Here is a 21,202-nt window from a genome sequence, read left to right as displayed (position 1 = left end):
ATAACAAATGAAAAATGCATACACAACATGCTGGTGGAGCTGTGTGGAATCCCTGAGCACAGATCCGCTATGCATTCTAATCTGGCCTTGCAGTTAGACCTTTTCCTTCTCTTTCTTTTAAAGAAAGCTTCTAAACATCACGTTTTATTCCCTGTGGGCAAAGATGGCTGAGGAATTCTTCTCCTGTTCAATGGATTGGTAACAGAAAAGGTCAATTGGAGCCTTGGTTTTCTGCAGTCTCCAGTCCCCCTAAGGAAGTGGTTTTAAAGTGGTGTCTGAGATATGCACACATGCCATGCCATCCCTGGGAGAATTTGTAGTGAACTTGGCGCCAGCGCTGCCTCCTTAGGACGCTTGAAGCTTAGGAAGAAAGGGAGTGGCAGGGGGTAAATGGGATCTGCAGGATGCTGTGCTGCGCTTGGTGGGGGGCAGATTTACTCAGAGGGGAAACTTTCATGTTAGGCACTTCTCCTCTCACAACAGGAAATGTGTTTCCAGCAGCGGCTGGGACCCTGTAGCCCTGATAGGTAGGAAGGCAGGGAGCCCAACAGTAGGTGGCGCCAGAGCAAATGACAGGTAGAGCCAACTGATTCTAGTTTTGTCAGTATCCTCTTCCAGATTGAGTTCCAAAAGGGCAATGCTAAGACTAAGAAGGTGGAAGCTGACAGGCAGGGCCACCCCCTGGGCAGGTTGTAAATAGGAAGCGAGACAGATGAGAAGCTGGTTGAAGGCAGGCTAAGGTTGCGGGGGCAGTTGACTCATTTGCCTTAATGGACCAGCCTTCACTGTAAAAGGTAAAGGGACCCCTGACCATTAGGTCCAGTTGGCGACAACTCTGGAGTTCCGGCGCTCATCTCGCTTTATTGGCCGAGGGAGCCGGCATACTGCTTCCGGGTCATGTGGCCAACATGACTAAGCTGCTTCTGGTGTACCAGAGCAGCGCACGGAAACGCTGTTTACCTTCCCGCTGGAATGGTACCTATTTATCTACTTGCACTTTGACATGCTTTCGAACTGCTAGGTTGGCAGCAGCTGGGACCGAGCAACAGGAGCTCACCCCGTAGCAGGGATTCGAACCGCCATCCTTCCGATCAGCAAGCCCTAGGCTCTGTGGTTTAACCCACAGTCCTCAGCCTTCACTGTAGTGTATCACTTTTATACTAAGCAAATATAGGGCTTTGTTATGTGGTCAAAAGCCAGCAGATTAGTAAAGATAGTGCAATGGAGAGATTCAGGAAAACCAAGAGATGTTACTTTCTAAGAACATGAGAAGAGCTCTGCTAGATTAGGCAAAGGCCCATCTATTCCAGAAGCAGGACATGAATGAAACAGACTATTCTGAATTGGAAATCCCTACAACTAGTATTCAGAGGCATACTGCCTCCGACAGTGGACAGCTCAAGTACGCAATGCACCATCACATGATTCAGTGGTGGTCACCTACTCAGCTGGCTTTAAAGGAGGGCTAGACAAATTCATGGGGCAGGGAGCTAGCAATGGCTAGAAGCCACGAGGGCTGAGAACTACCTCCAATATCAGAGGCCTCTGAGTAACAGCTGGCAGGGAATGTGAGCCTTATCCTCTCTGACTATTGGCCACGGTAATGGCTGGGGCTGATGGGAGTTGTAGTTCAACAACAGCTGTTCCAATGTGCAGGTGGCAAATTTCCTGCCTTGCAGAAAGGCCTGCTGTTAGCCTCTGTTCATGCTACAGTGCTTGCTCAGCCAAAGGAATTAAAAAACTTAAGTACTACTGTCCTTTAAATCTTAAAAATATATATGTTCCCATCAGTTATTGTCATAAAGTCCTCCTAACATACTCCAAAGGCAAAGTTGCAAAATTCAGTTCTCGAGAAAGGAAGTGCAGGGGTGCGGGCAAGTAATCTTAGACTCTTGCCTTGATGGTTTTGTGTGTGTCCTCTCCACCCCTTTCTAGCTAGCAATGTTTATTACTTCAATCTGGTAATATGCTGCACTTCGGGGGTCCTGTTGCTCATTCTGCTGAGCAGCTCCCTGGACGTCCTGCCCTGACAACACCACTGAGAGAAGGATGATGTCCCTATCAGGTGTAGATGGTTGATAACCTTGTACTGAACCACAGAGCTCAATAGACACCATCAACCAGTACATCCACACAGAGAAAAGTAAGTGTTCAGGCTACAGGTACAACTGGAAGCAATGCAAGAATACAGCTGCTCATTGAACCAGGAGGCTGGTGGTCAACAACGCAAGTCCTGTTACACATCTGACAGCTTTCTAGTTCTCCTTCAATGTGAGACATTGAGATTCCTCCTTGGCTACCTGAGTCCCCCAAGATCACACGGGGAAATATCAATGTGCTTGACCTGGGCAGCAAATGTAATATAAACACTGGCAATTGGTGAACAGCCTTTACCAAAGGTGTCATGGGATTTGAAGATGCTCAAACTCAGGACGAAAGGGAGAAACGTGCTAAGAGGAAGGAACGCTTGGCAAACCCTCACTGTGATCAACTCCTGCCTGGAAATCTATGTCCCCACTGTGGAAGGCTGTGTGGATCCAAAACTGGCCTCCACAGTCACTTACAGACTCACTGTTAAAACTGTGTTAATGGAAGGCAATCTTACTCAGCTACGAGTGATCGCCAAAGAAAAAGAAGACCCACTGGCACACAGCCACTAGGTTTTCATTAATTGGAATGAATAAAGAATAAAGAAACAGAAACAGAAGTTTGTGTCCAACTAACTTTTACCCAGAGTAGATCCATTAGATCCATTAGAATTAATGGATGTAAATTACACGTGACTGTTAATCTAACGTTCTCTGTCCGCTAGTGTAAGAATTCTGCTTATGTAGTCTCTTGCAAAACAATGTCCAGCAGCCACCAAACATTTTGCCAGTGAAACCAACACAAGTGACCTTAACTTAGTAAACAACTCTGAGTAGAACTAACATTGGACACAACCCGGATTAATCTCATTAAGAGCATACAGTTCTTTTAAGTGTAGAATGTGGGCTGTCAACCCACAGACTTGGGGAGAAGAGGCCATTGAGAAAAGCACAGCAATTCATAAAGAGAGATCAACATACCATTTTGGACCGCTTGACAGGTGAAGATAGAGCAGCTTGCTCTTCCAAATTTATCTTCCAGATCAGGAGTGTGCACATGTAGAACAATCAATAACTTTGCCACCTGTGAAGAAAAGATGGAATAAGACCTCTTAATAATAATAATAATAATAATAATAATAATAATACCTGGAACCCCCAATAAGGCTACCATTGGGTTTGAATCCAATGGAGACAATTCCAAAAAATCACCATAAGAACACACAGTTAAGAGTTAAGGTCAAGGTGCTCTTGCCTTGATGTAAACCAGAGATTCATATGCAAGCTGCTGTCTATACCGTCAACCCATTTATCTATCTAGTGAAGATCTGTTGACTCTAAGCAGTGCTGACTCTCTACAATCTTGGGCAGAGAGCTTTTCCTCATTGCTTGCTCCCTGAACCTTTCTAACTGGAGATGGTGAGGACTGAACCTGGGACCTTTTGTGGAATTATAGAGACAGAACTACCCAAACTGTAAAGGAATTTATTCATATATGTGGCTACAGCAGCAAGAATTTGCCCAAAAATGGAAAGAAGAAGTCGTCCTGACAAAAGAAGAATGGATACAAAAACTTATGGAATATGCAGAAATAGCAAAACTTACAGGAAAAATGAGAAATCAAGATGAACTTTTTATAAAAGAATGGAAATGGTTTATTGAATATTTTCAAACTGTAAACATATAAGAACATTAGCAGGATTATTGCAGTTTTATAAGAGTATACATCGAAAGCCGATGAATAAATGATTAAGTTAATTTGGAATATGCGGAAAATATAAAAAATAAATTTAAGGTACTGCAGAAAGAGGGGGAAGGAAGTCGAGTTTCGAAATGTTAAAATGATTGTAAAATTACTGAAATGTATAAAATTGAAAATCATATTTTATTTTATTTTAAGAACCTGTGAACTTCTTAATACAATCCACATGCTCAACCCTTCCCTATCACTCTACAGCAACAAGGAGCTCATAGGTACAATGGACATCTTTCAACAGAATTTTATGGCCGTTGTGTCATCCAGGTTCTACAAGCAGGATCCAGGGAGCCCCATGAACGTGCAGAAGGTACATCCACTTGTGTCGGGAAGAACACGAAGGAGTTCCACCATTTTTTCTGAAGTCTTCCCACCCCTCAGAAATAGCTCTTCTAGAGGCATGCATGATAGGAAAGCTTCATCACCCAAGTAGAATTTGGCTTCTGATTCTCTGAATCTGTGTTCAAATTTATTTTATTTCATCCCATCTATTTGGTTTTTTTTAACTGAACAACTTGTATATGCTGCCTGATTGCAATCAAAGCTCAAAGTGGTTTACAAAAGACAGTAGAACAATCAAATTATTGATAAAAAGGATTAAAAACGAGTATTTAAAACATTCAATGAATCATTTAAATCGGCAATAAGCTAAAACCAGATCAAAACACATGACAGCTTCTATGCGTCTGGATAGGCTTCCCTAACAAAAAACAGTTTTTAGCAAGTGCCCGAAAGAGTAGAGTGAAAACACGTCCCTGATATAAATAGGGAGGGAGTTCCAACATCTCAAAGCAACATTTTGTACACCTCAAAGCAATTTCAGAATAAATTCAACAATAAAAAGCAATGTCATATATTTGCCTGTGCCATGTGCCCCTTACCCAGCCTGCCCCACTTCCCACCCAGAACCACTGCAATTGAGGCCCCCCCTGCTTTCTCCAGCTCCTCTCCTCCCAGACGCAACTTCCCTCTGTTTGGTGGTAATGCACTTTTGGTTGTCCTGGGCAAGAAAAAGAGACGGACAAATTTCAAATCCAAGTCAGACACAGACTGAGATAAATATCTCCACTTAAACAGCTTGTTGGGGAAAACTGAAGGTCTTCAGTAGAGGCCCCAAACACAGCCAAGAATAGACAATCCTCTACTGAGGGCCATGCCCTCTGTTGCTGTAAACTTGCTAATACCCTGCACGTTTAAGGAATAGTTGTCCTAAAGCAGGGGTGGGGAATTAGCTCATGGGCCAATCTTAGCCCACCAGGCCATTTTCCCCAACCTACACCCACCCACCCATCAGCTGTCGTCACTGGTGATGGGGCCAAGCAGCTCATTGCAATCTCCTCTCTTCCAAACCTGTGAAACCCAGGTAGCACAACCAATCACGACTTTTCAATAGCCCTGGTGTATTTCGCCCAGTGACTGAGAAGCACCGCAGCATCAACGTAGTCTTGTGAAAGTTTAGCGTCAGGAGTCCGCAATACTGGGCACGTGCCAAGACTTACACCCCAGCAGGGGACCTCTAGAGTCTGCCCACGTCAGCTGCTCACCTGCCTTCTTCAGATACATAGCAGCTGTTTAGAAGCTGGAACATTTTAGGCAATTTATACCTAAAATGAAAGAAGTTAAGTAAGAGAAGGGACTGGTTTCAGAAAGTTAAAAAATACCAGTTTGTTTGTTTTTATCCCATCGGCCTTAAATGTCATTACTGACTTGAACCAAGACTTTTAGCACATACCTATGCCTTGATTTAAGTGTGAGTCATTGCGTCGTGAAACAGACGCACACACACAACACTACCATGACTGGGGACTCCAGCAAGCTCAAGCTGGAAGAGCTGGGAGGAGGGGGCAAATGTTAGACGGTTGATTATGGAATACAGTGTTACCTCGGGTTACAAACACCTCGGGATACAAACACCTCAGGTTACAAACACTTCGGGTGGCAGACTCCGCTAACCCGGAAGTAGTACCTTAGGTTAAGAACTTTACCTCAGGATGAGAACAGAAATTGCACGCCGGCGGCACAGCAGCAGCGGGAGGTCCCATTAGCTAAAGTGGTACCTCAGGTTAAGAACGGTTTCAGGTTAAGAACAGACCTCCAGAACGAATTAAATTCGTAACCAGAGGTACCACTGTACACTTTGGGATAGATCAGGGTCTTTGGTGGGTACTTCAAAACACTTGGGAGCAACAGGTCCACCACATAATTTTGCATATGCTAATTTATAATTTCTTCCGGGAAATTAAGATGCTGAGTGGCAGAGGTCTCATAGCACTGCAAACAGAAGCCCTGTAAGCTAAGGGGGAAAAAGGGAAGAAGCACAAGGAGATACGGGGTTCACCAGACTAGTTCCAGCACTGGCGACTTCAAGGTGGGATTACTGCAATGCTCTCCATGTGGGGCTTCCATTGCATTTGATCCAGAGGCTGCACAATGATGTAGAGTGGTTGTGGTTGTTGACAGGAGATAGACCTTGTCATGTCATGTAACACCTGCGCTCAGAGATCTGTGTTGGTTGCCACCCAGTCAAGTTCAAGGTGTTACTATTTAGTATATAAAACTCTTAACAACCTGGGATCCGTTTACCTGCAAGATCACCTTTCCCCATATATGCCCAACCACTGTGATCTGCAGAAGTGCTACTGTTCTGCAGGTGCCATATAATATCTGTTGCGCCCCGAGGCCCCCAAGCACTTTGCCTGAAATAACTTCACACTGACACGCAATTTTAGTTTAAGTTATTGGGCAAAATTTAGGCCACAACTTTATTGATTACAGCAAAGTGAGCGGTGTTGGCTTAGGCATTGGCAACAGACTATAACTGACTCCTGCCTCTCTGTTTGGAAGTCTGGAAAGGTAACACCAAACGAGGGAGCAACATCGATGAAGACCAACGAAGCTCACCCCGGGGTTCCTGTGGTCCTGGCATGGCCCTAGCCCCTCAAGCGGACTTCGGACGAGATCCAGGACCCCCAGATTCCTTTACCAGAATACCCTTCTTCATGGAGGGGCAGGTGATGGCTGCACCTCCCCTCCCACACACTTCAATAAGCCAATGCCTAACCGCCAAACCTTACAAAGTTGTGACGATTGCTAAGGGGGTAGGCGAAAACCAAGTGGCTACATCCAATCTGCCAAATGGAAAAATTCCTACCCAGCCCCTGCTTCAAAGCAGGAGACCCAATCCAAAGCAAGGACAAAGCAGCAGCAGCTAAAATTAGGGAGGGAGGGTGTTTGGCAGCAGGGTGCAAGTTCCCTCAGTTACGCCGCACTGCTGCTTTTATAGGCCCCAAGAATCGCGCCAACTGCCCCGATTGGCCCAAATAGCCCGGGCCCAACGGTTAAGGCTTGGGCCACGCCTGGCAACATCTCTCCCCGTGGGGGTGGCTTAGGGGCTTGCGCGCAACCAGGACCCTCATTAAGGAGGATCCCATTTCTGCATTTGAAGAAACCGATCTTTCGGTGTGACAGCGCTGAAACTTTGGAACTCCTTACCTATTGACATCAGGCAAGTGCCTTCCTTCCACTATTTTCGGTGCCTGCTTAAAACTTTGTTTTGTTTTGTTCGGGCAAGTCTATTCAGACAGGCAGATGTTACATGTGTTTTAATCCTTTAAATGTCTTAATACCTTTTTTCAATCTGTACTTTCTAATGTTTCATTTTATACCATTGTAAACTGTTTCGAGCTGTTTTGATTTGTTGTTGCAACCAAACAGTGTCTAAATTTAGTAAAATAAATATTAAATAAAGAAGAACCCCCCTAACGCCCGATCACAAGAGGACATCAAGTATCTAATGAGTCCTGCAGGTCCCACATTTGTAGCACAACTATCTCAAAACCCTAAGAAAAACATGCATTTATTACATGAGTGCCCATCCTCCTTTCCCCCCCTCTCCACTAAACTGATTAATTAAATTAATACAAAGACTGTCTTGTTGGGCACTCTCGTCTCTCTGCTTTTCTGCTCCTTTTTTTTTTTTTAAGCCAGCCAGGCAAACAGGAAACAAAGGGTTTAATTCTGTCTGGTTTCATGAAGGGTGCTGTATGTCATGGCCAGGTGCTGGAACCCAGCCAGCTTCTTGGACTTGCAGCAACAAGGCTGTTAGACAGACCCCCTCAGCTCCACTCCCAAATTAAAAAATAAATATATCCAACCAGGCGCACACACACGCAATCAGCAAGAGAAGGCAGCCTGAGAACCAGCTCCAAATACCAGCACAGTAGGGAACTGGCAGAGCAAGCGCAGAGAAATATTAAGAGAGCATTTGAAGGCAAACAAGCAAACGGCAAAAAGCAAAATAACTCGAAAGGGAAGAATGTGGAGTCTGTGCCCTGCGCTAATCCAGGATCAGAATGGTATCTGCCATCTATTCAGTGACACATCACATCTGCTAAGCACGTTGGAAACGGCACCTCACTTTATTAAACAGTCAGGCTGTTGGCTCAAATTTGCCTCCAGGAGGGCCTAACCTGAAAACCAATTTGACGACACTGAAATAACTCGCATTCACAACTGATCACCCTGCACCTCCAAATCGTGAGTTAAAAATCGAGACAAGTGTCCCGTTTTATTTAGGACCAGCACATCTCTGCATCATCTATGGTAATTTGTAAAAAGGCGAGATGTAAATCAGGGTGGGGAGGCTTTCTTAGAACTGATAAAAACTTAAGAAGGTTCTTTTAAATACAGTGGTACCTCGGAAGTCAAACAGAATCCGTTCCGGAAGTCCGTTTGATTTCCAAAACGTTCAGAAACCAAGGCGCAGCTTCTGATTGGCTGCAGGGAGCTGCAGAAGTTGTGTCAGACATTCAGGTTCCAAAGAACGTTTGCAAACCAGAACACTCACTTCCAGGTTTGCAGCATTCAGGAGCCAAAACATCTGAGTACCAAGACATTCGGTATCCAAGGTACGACTGTAATATCAAACAGTAGTTTTTTTAAATGTTTGATGTTGAATTATGCTTTTATATGTTTTTTATTATGTTAGCCACTCTGAGCCCAGCCTCGGTCGGGGAGGGTGGGATACAAATAAAAAAAATTATTATATTATCATATTTGTTGGAAGCTTCCCAGAGTGGCTGCAGCAACCCAGCAAGATGGGCAGGATATAAATAATCAAAATGTTGTTGTTGTTGTTGCTGCTGCTGCTGCTGCTGCTACAGCAGCAGCAGCTGCTAATTCACAAACTTTTTGGTATGGCAACACACAACTCCACATTCATTTGTCATGGTGACAAATTGCATTATTGCCCCAAATGTCAGTGCAGCGTTATAATATGCCAACAAAACAAAAATTTGTTAATGGCATCCATCGTACCAGGATTATTTTGGTTTTACTTATAAAAGCCCATGATCCACCTGCGCAGGTTTTGTGATCCACTTGCAGGTTGCAACCCGCAGGTTGGGAATCACTCACTGACCTAGGCAAGTCAGAAAGGGAGTATCTGTGGGTCCTACTTTGCAGACCTCTGTCTGAAGGACTCTCCTTCTTAAATATAAAGAGCCTTGAGGAAGAGCAAGAGAGGCACCAGCAGCGAGTATCTGGACAGCAGACTGAACACTAAAGTGTAGATACAGAGGAATTAATCAGTGAAAATAGGATACACAAATGCATTGCCTTAGGGTTCACTAGTTTGCAAAAATGTGTACAGGAAACTCCCCATGTACACAGGGGTTACGTTCCGAGGCACTGTGAAATCGCGTATAATCATAACACCCATTGAAAAAGCCTTCAAGCACCCTGTTCCCCCCTCCTGCCCCAGTCCACCCCTTTTTGTGACGTTTCTGGGCTACTTCCAAGTCCGGCGCCATGTGCGCATGCACGGTCGTGCACATATTAGGTGTGCCTAAATCAGTTTTATATTAGACAAAGGTACCTAACATGGGGCTCCCCTCGACGATGACTCTGAAACTGCATTTGGTAGAAAATGAAGCCATCAGATTACTGGCTGGCATTCTGTTTAGCTCTTACAACCCTTGTGTTAAGGCAGCTGCACTGGTTCTCAGTGAATTTCCAGGCCCAATTCAAGGTGCTCGTGTTGGTATTCAAAGCCCTAAATGTCTCTGGCCCCAATACCTGAAAGGCTGTCTCCTTCCCTACAGACTCTGCCAGGTGCTAAGATCAACAGACGGGGCCTTATTGGTAGTTCCTCTGCCCTCAGAGGCTTGACCGGGGCAGGAGAGGGCCTTCTCTGTGGCACATCCTGATTTGTGCGCACAGAAGTGTGTCTGTCACCTTTATTATACAGCTGAAGATGCACCTCTTTCCCGTGGCTTCTGACACTTGAAGGGCATATTTGCGGAACCCACCCTATTTTCACAGTTGCGTGTTCAGACCCAGAGACCTCCCTCCTAAATAAAGACACATTTGAGTCAAATTTTAATTTTGGTTTTTGGCAGAATTTAGGCCACAACTTTATTGATTGCAGAAAAGTGAGTGGTTGCATAGGCTCTGGTTTAATTAGCTCCCTACACCCTTGCAGGTATCGCTGACCTAGAGCTCTATCATAGGTCAGCCAGGGTGAACACCTGAGGCAGGTGAAAAGCCTGGGAACAGACTCTATTCACTCCCCAGATGCTCCCCTGGACTCAGGCATGGACACAATCCCTTTTCAAGGGTTGGCCAAACCAAGTTGAGTCCCTGGATTCCTTTAACAGAATACCTTTCACATTAGGGATGGCGAGACCGTTCTCCCATCCCTATCACATGAACCAGAGCCTATCCGCAACCTTACAAGTTGTGATGAATTGCTACGCAGCAGATGAAACCCAAATGGCAACAGCCAATCAGCCAAGTGGGAAAATCCCTGCCATGCCCCTGTCCCAATGACAGACAACACACAACAGCATAGCAAGGTCAAGCACAAAAGGCCCTAAAATTAGGGAGAGGTGGGCGGGTGTTCTGATGCCCAAGGGTCACGTGCATGGGTTTATATAGGTCCCTCGATCCATTTAGACTGCAACCCCATTGGCTAGATTGAAACCCAGCATCAAGGGACCTACCAGCTGGGTGTTGTGGCTATCCAATGGACCCACCCACAACCAAGAGGTCAGTCTCTAGATCTCACCGCAACACGTGCCCTCTTTTAGGGAGGACACGATTTGTTTTAAATTGTTTTTAATATGGTCTTTCACTGTTGCAACCTGCCCTGGGATCTTAGGGTGAAGTGCATGTAATTAATAATCACAATAATGTGTACATGAGGAGAAATGCTCGCTAAAAATGCTAATGAATGCTCATGGGGAGTTTATAAATAAATCAATAAATGAATCACGAAGCGATGTGGAAGTGTGGAGAACTGAACAGAGGACTGGGGGAAAAACGAGGTGCTGAGGGAAACCAAAACTGAAAGATTGGCCCATCCCTCGTCTAGGTACATACACACAGAAGACAATGAAGTCCTTATAAGTTATATATTTTCATGACCTAAAAGGTCTCCTCTGCCCTTGTCACCACTACAGGTGGGAAACAGACGGCACGCAGACCTTAAGAAAAAGCGTTTGAGGGAGGGGGAAAGTCCTAGACCCACCCAAGGACATAAACACAATCAATGACTGCATTGTCAAGCCCGGCGCGTGTCAGCAACCGACTCTTACCGCCACACAGTTCTCCAGGCAGAAGTCAGAAAGCACAAATTTAGGCTGTGATTTGATACAAATGGACAAAGTGGCAGGTACCTGCAGATAGCAGCAGGCATATCCTTGTATGTTTGTCAGTATGAAGAAGGAAAGCGAGGGAAGGGTACATTTATATCAGGAGAGAATGGCTTCCCATCATGTGGTAAGCACAGAGTAAGCTAGTCCCACTAAAGGATTTCGAAAGCTGTATCTTCTGATGGCGGTGGGGCACAGGCATTGACACTTGTGAAGTGCAAACCTTTTCCTTTCACAAGGTTGCTTATGAAAGGGCCAAACTAGATGGGATGCTAAACACGCAAAGTTGCACCCAATGTTGGTCCAGCTCAGAGTAGACCCATTGAAATCGGTGGACATAGCTTAGATCTTTTATTTTCCAGCAGGTCTCCTCTGAGTAGAATTTGGTTGCATATAATACATTGGATCGTATCCAACTAGCTTCTACGCAAAGTAGACCACTGAAATTAAAGGACATAAGTTAGGGTCAAGATTATCCAAACCACCTGCCATGTATTCAGGTTAACTCTGTTCAGTTTATACATCGCTTCATACAACCAGAAGGAGTCCACATAGTGATTTACAGCAACAGCAACAGCAACATACACACACAATAAATATCCTTTAAAACCAAACAAATATACGGAAATGCTGTGGCAACCAGGGGTGCCAACTTGAATAAAATATTGTGGGGCCCAGGTAAGCCCTGCCTCGCATAATCAATCACATGATGTAGCCCACACACACAATTTCAATGGGAATGCCCATCAACTTTGTGGAGGCCCGGCCCCCTCAAATATTTTATTGTGGGGGCCGAAAGCCCTCACGGTCCCTAGGAGTTGGCTCCTATGGTAGCAACAGATATTCACACAACACAAAATAACCATCCCACCCACATGAAAAAATATCAACCAAAAGCCAAGCCATTAAAATGCTGCCCTAATGCCCAAGTGAGTGTGTGGGGCCAGGATGACAAAATTGGGGCTAGGCGAGCCTCTCCTTGGAGCTGATTTTTTAATAGGGGCTAACTCAGAAAAGAAATGGGAGGCGGGTGGCACTGTGGTCTAAACCACAGAGCCTAGGGCTTGCTGATCAGAAGGTTGGCGGTTTGAATCCCTGCCGATGGGGTGAGCTCCTGTTGTTCAGTCCCAGCTCTTGCCCACCTAGCAGTTCAAAAGCACGTCAAGTGCAAGTAGATAAATGGGTACCGACTGCTCCAGCAGGAAGGTAAGCGGCATTTCCGTGCGCTGCTCTGGTTCACCAGAAGCGGCTTAGTCATGCTGGCCACATGACCCGGAAGCTGTCTGCGGACAAACGCTGGCTCCCTCAGCCTATAGAGCAAGATGAGCGCACAACCCCAGAGCCGTCCACGACTGGACCTAACAGTCAGGGGTACCTTTACCTTTAACTCAGAAAAGACCCATTCTCTTCTTTCTACCCTCCAAACATCTATTGTAAGGGAAAACACAGTATAGGGCCTCAGATATTGGTCTCAGTGCTTATATAGGGAAAGGTGTCGAGGTCCTGAGCCATGCAAGGTGTTACAGGTAAAAACCAGCCTTTTGAATTGTGTCTGGGATTTTTTAGGGCAGCAAAGGAGCTTTTGGAACACCTCTGCCACACTTAAAATGTGACCACGCTGAGAGATTGCTGGTGTAGCTGGATTCAAGCATGGAAGAACAATGAAGAAGGAAAAATGAAAGGGGGGATGGAAATCCCACATAAAACCACTAAGCAAAAGACAAGAACAGATAGCCTCCTGCATTACAGGCGCAACGTCTCAGCAACTCACATAAGGAGCTGACTTTGTTTTCACTTCTAAAAATAAAGAGGTTGGCAACTCACAAGAAGATCAAACTGGGACAGTCTTTCTTCTCGCTAACTCGAAGTGCCGAACAGCTCCCCTCCCCTACCGAGACAGCTTCCCAACAGAATATCAGCAATTGACTTAAGCCTAAAATGAAAAGGCCCCCCAACTGCAAGAGGCAGCATGTGTACAGTATTCATCTCTGTTCTATTTGCGGTAATAGGCCTGCCCTCCAAAGAGAGAAGGGGGGAGAGAGAGAGAGAGAGAGAGAGAGAGAGAGAGAGAGAGAGAGAGAGAGTCGGAGGCTGCCTCGTGCCAAATTTTGCAACAATACGACCGGCTCTGCGAATGGGGAACTCCCACTTGAGCTGAGCCTTCCAAACTCGCGGCATGCAGGGACCTCAACTTGACAAGTGAAGATCATAGACCAGAGATTATGCACTAAGCCCCTCTAAGGGTACAATTAATTCTGAGTGAAAAGGCTTCTGTAATTCACACAGAGATAACAGCAGATTTCCCCAGTAATATCAGCCTGGAAAATTCGGTCTCTGTATAACAAAATCCAAACATAAATTGTTGCAGGAAAACAATAAGATGACCTACCTTGAGATCACCTTGGCTCCCTTCCAGGTGTTCTACCAGCAATGCTACTAAGCCAGATTGTTCACTTAACTACCCCCTAGTGAAATAGGTTTATTTGGTGCTTTTAGCATACATATTCCCATAGGAGTCTCCATCCCAGCAGTTTTGAGATGTTTGGCTTCGGGGCGGGGGGTGGATGTGAGGAGGGGTGAAGAGAGAAAAGGTAAATCGGTGCTTTGACTGTTTCCCTGTCTAGAAAGAGATATTTGAAGCTATCAACACTGGAGGATGGAGAGGAATTATTCAGCATGATACAAAGCTGTGTGCACCATCTGGGAGGCAGAAAAGAAGAGGATGGAGTTCACATCACAAAATGCAGTATTTGGTAGCAAGGAGCTTTTCTGAATGGTCTATTATTAGATAGTGGGATTTCCACCCAAGGGAAATGGGGGGAACCCCATTGCTAAAGAAATAGAAAGCCAAGGTCCACTTACTGAGTTACTTCACAATAATAAAAAGCTTCAAGAGATGATATCCATTGTTTTCCAGTCCAGCTCAGTGCCAGCTCCAGTGCCTTCCACAAAATGGGCCATGAGCTTCTAAGGTCTTGCAGTCCCATCTTTTCCTTGGACCCAAGTGAGGGAGGGGACCCATGCAAGAATTCTAGCATCACAATTCCACCGATTCCAATTATTGCTGTACTCAGTTTGCATAGTTGATTCATGATCTCATTAGCCGCACAGAAATGGCTGGTTCTGGCATAAGATTTTACATACAGAGGATCATACCCGGGACTCCTAGAATATATGCCAGGATGTTATTGTCTTTGGAATGGTCATCCATGGACTTTCCTCAAAAACAATCCCATGAATCGATTGTTCCATTGTTGATTTTAACACAGAATCAACACACAGGGTTGGGTTACATCTATTTGCTCTGCTCACACATTTATCAAATGCCTTTCTAGTACAAGATGCTCAAGGAACAGACAAATATTCCAATGACAATGAACAATAAAGTATCTTTATAAGGCTGTATGGTGAAACACTCAGACATTACGTAATCACATGTCTACATTTATATGGGGTGTGTGGGTTGTTAGGGGAGAGGTAGTGCAACTGATGAGGGAATGTTGTGCTCCTTCTGGGGTAGTTTGTCCACCTTTGGTCCCCACTCCTCACTCAGCTCTGACCTTGGGCTCCTAAAAGCTGTCAGCACACGAGAGCCTCCACACCCTAGGAAACAGCTTTGACTGGCCGGCTAAACCAGGTGAGGGTAGCTGATGGGTCTGAACCTCTCAGTGAGTTTGGAACTTCCCCTGCATGCAAAGACAAGCTCTGGCAGATTGAGTGGACAAGACCAATAGTGTGTCCAGTGGTCAAGAACGTGGTTTCTGCATGTGCTGTAGGGGGAAGTGGGGGCCGATGGGGCTTGTCAACTTGGGAAGGTAGCCCATCTAGGAGAAGGAAAACTCTGCTCTTAAACCAGGGGTCAGCAAACTTTTTCAGCAGGGGGCCAGTCCACTGTTCGTCAGATCTTGTGGGGGGCCGGACTATATGGGGGGGGGAATGAACGAATTCCTATGCCCCACAAATAACCCAGAGATGCATTTTAAATAAAAGGACACATTCTACTCATGTAAAGACATGCTGATTCCCAGACCGTCTGTGGGCTGGATTTACAAGGCAATTGAGCCAGATCCGGCCCCCGGGCCTTAGTTTGCCTAAAGGTAAAGGTAAAGGGACCCCTGACCATTAGGTCCAGTCGTGACCGACTCTGGGGTTGCGGCGCTCATCTCGCTTTACTGGCTTCCGGGTCATGTGGCCAGCATGACTAAGCCGCTTCTGGTGAACCAGAGCAGCGCACAGAAACGCCGTTTACCTTCCCACCGGAGCGGTACCTATTTATCTACTTGTACTTTTTGGCATGCTTTTGAACTGCTAGGTTGGCAGGAGCAGGGACTGAGCAACAGGAGCTCACCCCGTCGCGGGTATTCGAACCGCCGACCTTCTGATCGGCAAGACCTAGGCTCTGTGGTTTAACCCACAGCGCCACCATGTCTTAAACCTCTTCTGCCTTGAGGAATATCTTCAGAAGAAGAAAGGGCTAAGGAGTAGATCCTACACAAATCCAGAGAGGGGTTCCTAAAACAGTAGGATGTTGTCTTGCACCATCTTGCTCTGCTTTCCTTTGGACCAGTAGGAAACAAACCCTTGTGTTGCAAAATGTGACTCAGCAATATCGAAAGCAACACGATGGCCAGAAACAATTACAGTATAGAAAACTTGATGGAATAAAGCAAAACATCAGAACTATCAAACTGAAGTCTCTGAAAGTCCTTGAAGAAGTCATGGTGCCGGACTTCACCCGGCGGAGATCAAGCTTGTAAACCTTTGTATAATCCTTTGGACCAGAACAGGGAGGAAGAGAGTGGGGTCTTGTCGTCTGGACAGCCCAGGACCTCCATACACACTGCCCAGAGTTCAAATTCCGCTCCACGCTATTACTTGACACAGTCAAGCAGAATAAACTTTTGGCGCCAGGCAGTGGATCGCTCCCTCAGGCCTCTCCATTCAGCCTCTCTTGAAAAAGGGCAATGAACAGTTCTCAAAACTTCATTCAGAACACAGACAAACAACAACACCGGGAATCTTCTCTGCCTGGAAGGCAGGCCAAGCGCAAGCCAAACTTGGGAAGAAAGTTTTATTTAAGAATTAGCTTGGAATAAAAGAACTAAAAATAGTGAGTCGTTTCATCCCAGCATTCACCACAGAGGGAGGATCCACTAAATATAGAGCAGGCAGTGTTGAAAATTCTGTTTTTGACTTCCTCCCCTTTCCTAAAAGGAGAGGAAATGGTCCCAGGACTTCCAGAATGCTGTATGCAGGCGGAAAGTCAGAACACGTGCTTTGCATCTGAATGGTCTGAGGTTCAGTCCGTGTCACAGGCAGAACTGAGCTAGCCTGACCAGTGGTCTGCCTCTGTATGAGGCTAATTCCCATGTTGCTGTTAGGTTGCTTGTACAATTAAAGATGTCAGCAGCCAGCATTCTTCCAAAGGCTCCTACCTGTTCAACAATCTGTCATCTGAAAGACGCAACTAAACTGTACAGATGCAACACAAAAAGATAGCCAAGTGTCTGTTAAGGAGCAAAAAGATGTAATAAATGCCAATCACGTTTGTTACCCGGAGACAGTGAAGCACAGAGAGATTCCTAGAGTAAAATAAACACGTCAGGTTAATTAAATTAAGATTTACTCCCATCAGTTTTTCTTCCGTTCCCGATTCTCTTACCCATCCCATCATTAAACGACAGCTCAGATTCTTACATGGAAAAATAACCCAACAATACAGTTTTATTAAGTCTTGCTCTCCCCCTTGTCAAGCGGCTTGGATTTATCGCGCCTTCGCTTAGCTCCAAATAGCTTTTGCATTCACTTTGCACTAAACATTTGCCAGAAGTACCCTTTTCGCCTCACAAACACATTTCAAAAGTGCATTTGAAATGCTATTTTTAAAAACGTTTCTAAATGCCCCAGCAAACAAAATGCCTTTCAAGACCAGCCCACGAACGAAGCTCACGAACGGGGGAAACTGCTCAGCTGACAAAACACGCCACTTAATTTTTTATGCTGCTAAATTAATTGCCGCAGTTAGAGATGCTGGATCTGTCACTAAGATATAAGGAAACCAATTTCTCCACAAATGCATTAAAAGACCTTTCCGGGGCACTTTTCTGCACAAATGAAATCACACTGGCAAGAAGATGTAACAAAACAAATGGGGGCGGGGGGAAGAAGACGATGAAATGCAAGTGGTTAATATGTTGTACCATCAGGTTCCCCCTCCCCCTCCCTGCTTTTTCCCTGTCTGCAGAAGAATAAATGGGGGGTTGCTAATGAAATACAACCCACTTTTTAAATGTAATATGCCAGTGGTAGGGAACATGAGGGCCAAGGGCCAAATATGGCTCTCTAGGCCTCTTCTATCAGGCCCTTGAGGGCCACACCCCTCTCTAGGCCACATCTCTCACGCCTTTGTTGTTGTTGTTTAGTTGTTTAGTCGTGTCCGACTCTTTGTGACCCCATGGACCAGAACACGCCAGGCACTCCTGTCTTCCACTGCCTCCCGCAGTTTGGTCAAACTCATGATGGTAGCTTCGAGAACACTGTCCAACCATCTCGTCCTCTGTCGTCCCCTTCTCCTTCTGCCCTCCATCTTTCCCAACATAAGGGTCTTTTCCAGGGAGTCTTCTCTTCTCATGAGGTGGCCAAAGTATTGGAGCCTCAGCTTCACGATCTGTCCTTCCAGTCAGCACTCACGTCTGATTTCCTTCAGAATGGATAGGTTTGATCTTCTTGCAGTCCATGGGACTCTCAAGAGTCTCCTCCAGCACCATAATTCAAAAGCATCAATTCTTCGGCGATCAGCCTTCTTTATGGTCCAGCTCTTACTTCCATACATCACTACTGGGAAAACCATAGCTTTAACTATACGGACCTTTGTCGGCAAAGTGATGTCTCTGCTTTTTAAGATGCTGTCTAGGTTTGTCATCGCTTTTCTCCCAAGAAGCAGGCATCTTTTAATTTTGTGCCTGCTGTCACCATCTGCAGTGATCACGCTTTTACCTGGTTGGAATGGATCCTTGACCTATGATAATACCTCTGGTTTGCCTGGGTGGAAAATGGGGTGTGGGATCCACTTTTGCCACACCCACCATTGACACATGGCCCTCAGAAGGTTGCTTACAGGGAAATATGGCCCTTATGTGGGAAACTGTTCCCTGATCTAGATGAATGGCACAGTAAAACTGGAGGGGACAGGGCTATATCTCAAGTAGGGATGTTGGAGAATTATGAGAAAAGCAGAAACAGGAGTAGAAATGGCCAACGTATGTGCATTCAATCCAGCAAATGCAAGCGCTATTTCCGTTATTGTTGCATTAAGTTGGCAAACCATTATCTCCTCCACCCCATCCCACGTGGCATTGCGCTTCCTTTCCACTGAAACGAATAGGGTGGAATAATGCAGTGACAGTGTAATTTATGTAATTCATATAATAAAATGCATAAGTTACGTCACAGCAGACTGCAAGATGGATAATGCCATTTCTGGCGGAAGACGAACTGCAGTGGAACAGAAACAATGCCACGTGTGACAAACACAGGCCAGAATGGAAAACGATCCCAAGAGTAGGGTTGCAATAAAAAAGACCCCAAAATTGTTGAGCCACAATTTTTCAATTGACTTGTCTTTTGCCTTCCCCGGATGTCAATTCCGCCTTTGAAATCCCGGTAATGTCAGAGGCAATCCAAACGTATGGCAGCCTTACCCAAGAGATGTACAATTCTTGTGAAATGGATGAGAAATGGACCTAGGCAGGGCTGGATAGGAAAAATAAGAAGCATACATGGGGAGGTCAAGGAGTTCCCTGTGAAGAGGGATTGCTTGTTAAGCCACTCTGGGAATTGCAGCTTTGTGAGGGGATTAGGGACTTTCTAATAACTTTCAGCACCTGTAACAAACTAGATTTCCCTAAGATGTACAAATTGGAATCTGATGTATTTTGGAAATGTGAAGAAGCAGAAGGAACATTCTTCCATATGTGGTGGGCATGCACAATAGTTAAAGTGTAATGGTAAATGATATATAACGAGATATTTTTAAAAACAACAACAAGAGGATCAAATATAAAAAGATGAATGGAAAAACTTTGTGGAGTATTTGGAAAAAATTGTAAAAATGTGAAAATGTTAGCAGGATTAAGGTAAATTCAGCAGTATAATATAAACTAAAGGAACAATAAAGGGAAAGGAGAACTTATATTGATATATAAGAATATGCAGGAATGATGGGAAAATCAAAGGAACCAGGGAAGGTGAAGAAGGGAAGTCGTAAATGATTGTTTTATTATAAAGTGAGATATGAATGAGGGAATTGTTGAATTCAATGTGCATGTTGTGGTGTGGTGTTGGAAATTGTAATAATGAAAAAATATTTTTAAAAACTTTTTAAAAAACTAGATTCCTCAGGATTCTTTGGGGGAAGCCATAATCGTTTAAAATGGCACAATACTGCTTTAAAGGTATGGTGTAGCTGAGGCCTTAATCTCAGAAGCACGGAGAGATCCTACAAGCTGTGATGGCCGTGTTCTGCCTCTATGGTCGCAGGCAGTGATGCCATAACCTCCAACATTCCTCAGATGAAAATAGGGACACATTTTGATCTTTGCCCCCTCCCTTCTGCCCCTCGCTTCTTCCATTTTGGACTGTTTATTGTGTTTCTGTTTTAATAATAATAATGCTGCACAAAAAGTTGCATTTGAATTCATTTTGTACTCATGTTCCCACAAAATACTCATTTCTGTATGTGTTGCACAATTTGGAGAAGGGTGCAGTCTGATGGGTAACCGTGTCCCGATCTGCATGTAAGCCTGGGAACTGCAGATGGGGTCTGTTCACTCTGAAACATACACTGAGCAAAATTCTCCTCCTTTCCAACTTGGAACTATGCAAATGATAAACAATAATCCTCTCCTCCCAGCAACAATTTCTGCACAGTCCCTGTTAACCAGAAAGCAACATCCAAGTGGGGAAACAAATTAACAGCTTGAAACAATTAATATATATATATATATATATATATATAAACTTCTCCACAAAAAGATACAAAGCAACTTCACAGAGTTTTATATGCCGCATAAATTAGGACACGATTTTTTTCATTTATACAAACCGAGGTGCTTGCTTTCCCCTTTTTTCAGATTTATTGCTTTGGAGCATTAAAATGTCTAAAACAGTTTACATACACCATCACAGTGGGAATTTGCTTGGGGATAAGGAAGCTTGTAATTGCATTTCTAAAACTAGCCCTGTAAGCTTGGAGTAGTGTTTAAAAACATTTTAAGGGCTTTATAAAGCTATAAAGTGCCTTGCAACAAACCTAAAAGTAATATATCTTTAAAAAGAAAAGGGGAAAGGAAACTAATCTCCCAACAAACTGCGGACATGGGATCACACGCCACTGATTATTACAATGCAAGGTTCTCATAAATGGCACAGTGGAAATGAAATATAATTTTTGAGAGGGATTAAGGAAATTATCTCCAAAATAAGGAGAGAAGAAATGAATTCTGGCAGGAGAGAGAAGGAATGACTTCTGGCTTGCTGGGTGGTTCCTAATACTATTTCTCAGAAGCTTAAGGAGACCGTGGCCTGCCGTACAGGGACATTCTAGCTCACTTTCCATTTAGGAGCATGCCAAGGTATCACACATCACACTTTGCAGGGGCCTCGTTATACAGAACAAATAGAAAGCTCCGCCACATAGCAGGCAAATT

General features: G+C 44.7%; 1 protein-coding gene across 6 annotated transcripts in view; it reads right to left on the bottom strand.

Moving 5' to 3' along the window:
• The window catches only part of PKNOX2 (PBX/knotted 1 homeobox 2), a 432,656-nt gene that overhangs the window by 370,205 nt on the left and 41,249 nt on the right, over window positions 1–21,202 (bottom strand). For 4 of the 6 annotated variants that reach the window (XM_083588791.1, XM_083588795.1, XM_083588792.1 and 1 more), the window contains exon 2: window positions 3,069–3,171. The gene's annotated coding sequence lies outside the window, so the exon portion shown is untranslated. Of the gene's footprint in view, window positions 1–3,068; window positions 3,172–9,262; window positions 9,371–13,319; window positions 13,490–21,202 lie in introns of those variants that run through there. The other 2 variants (XM_083588797.1, XM_083588793.1) reach the window with 2 other exon arrangements.

The sequence above is a fragment of the Podarcis filfolensis genome (assembly GCF_964270895.1).
Source record: "Podarcis filfolensis genome assembly, chromosome: 15".
NCBI classification, from domain to species: domain Eukaryota; kingdom Metazoa; phylum Chordata; class Lepidosauria; order Squamata; family Lacertidae; genus Podarcis; species Podarcis filfolensis.
Note: the sequence above shows the minus strand (reverse complement) of the source record. Positions and strands in the feature narration are given on the sequence as shown.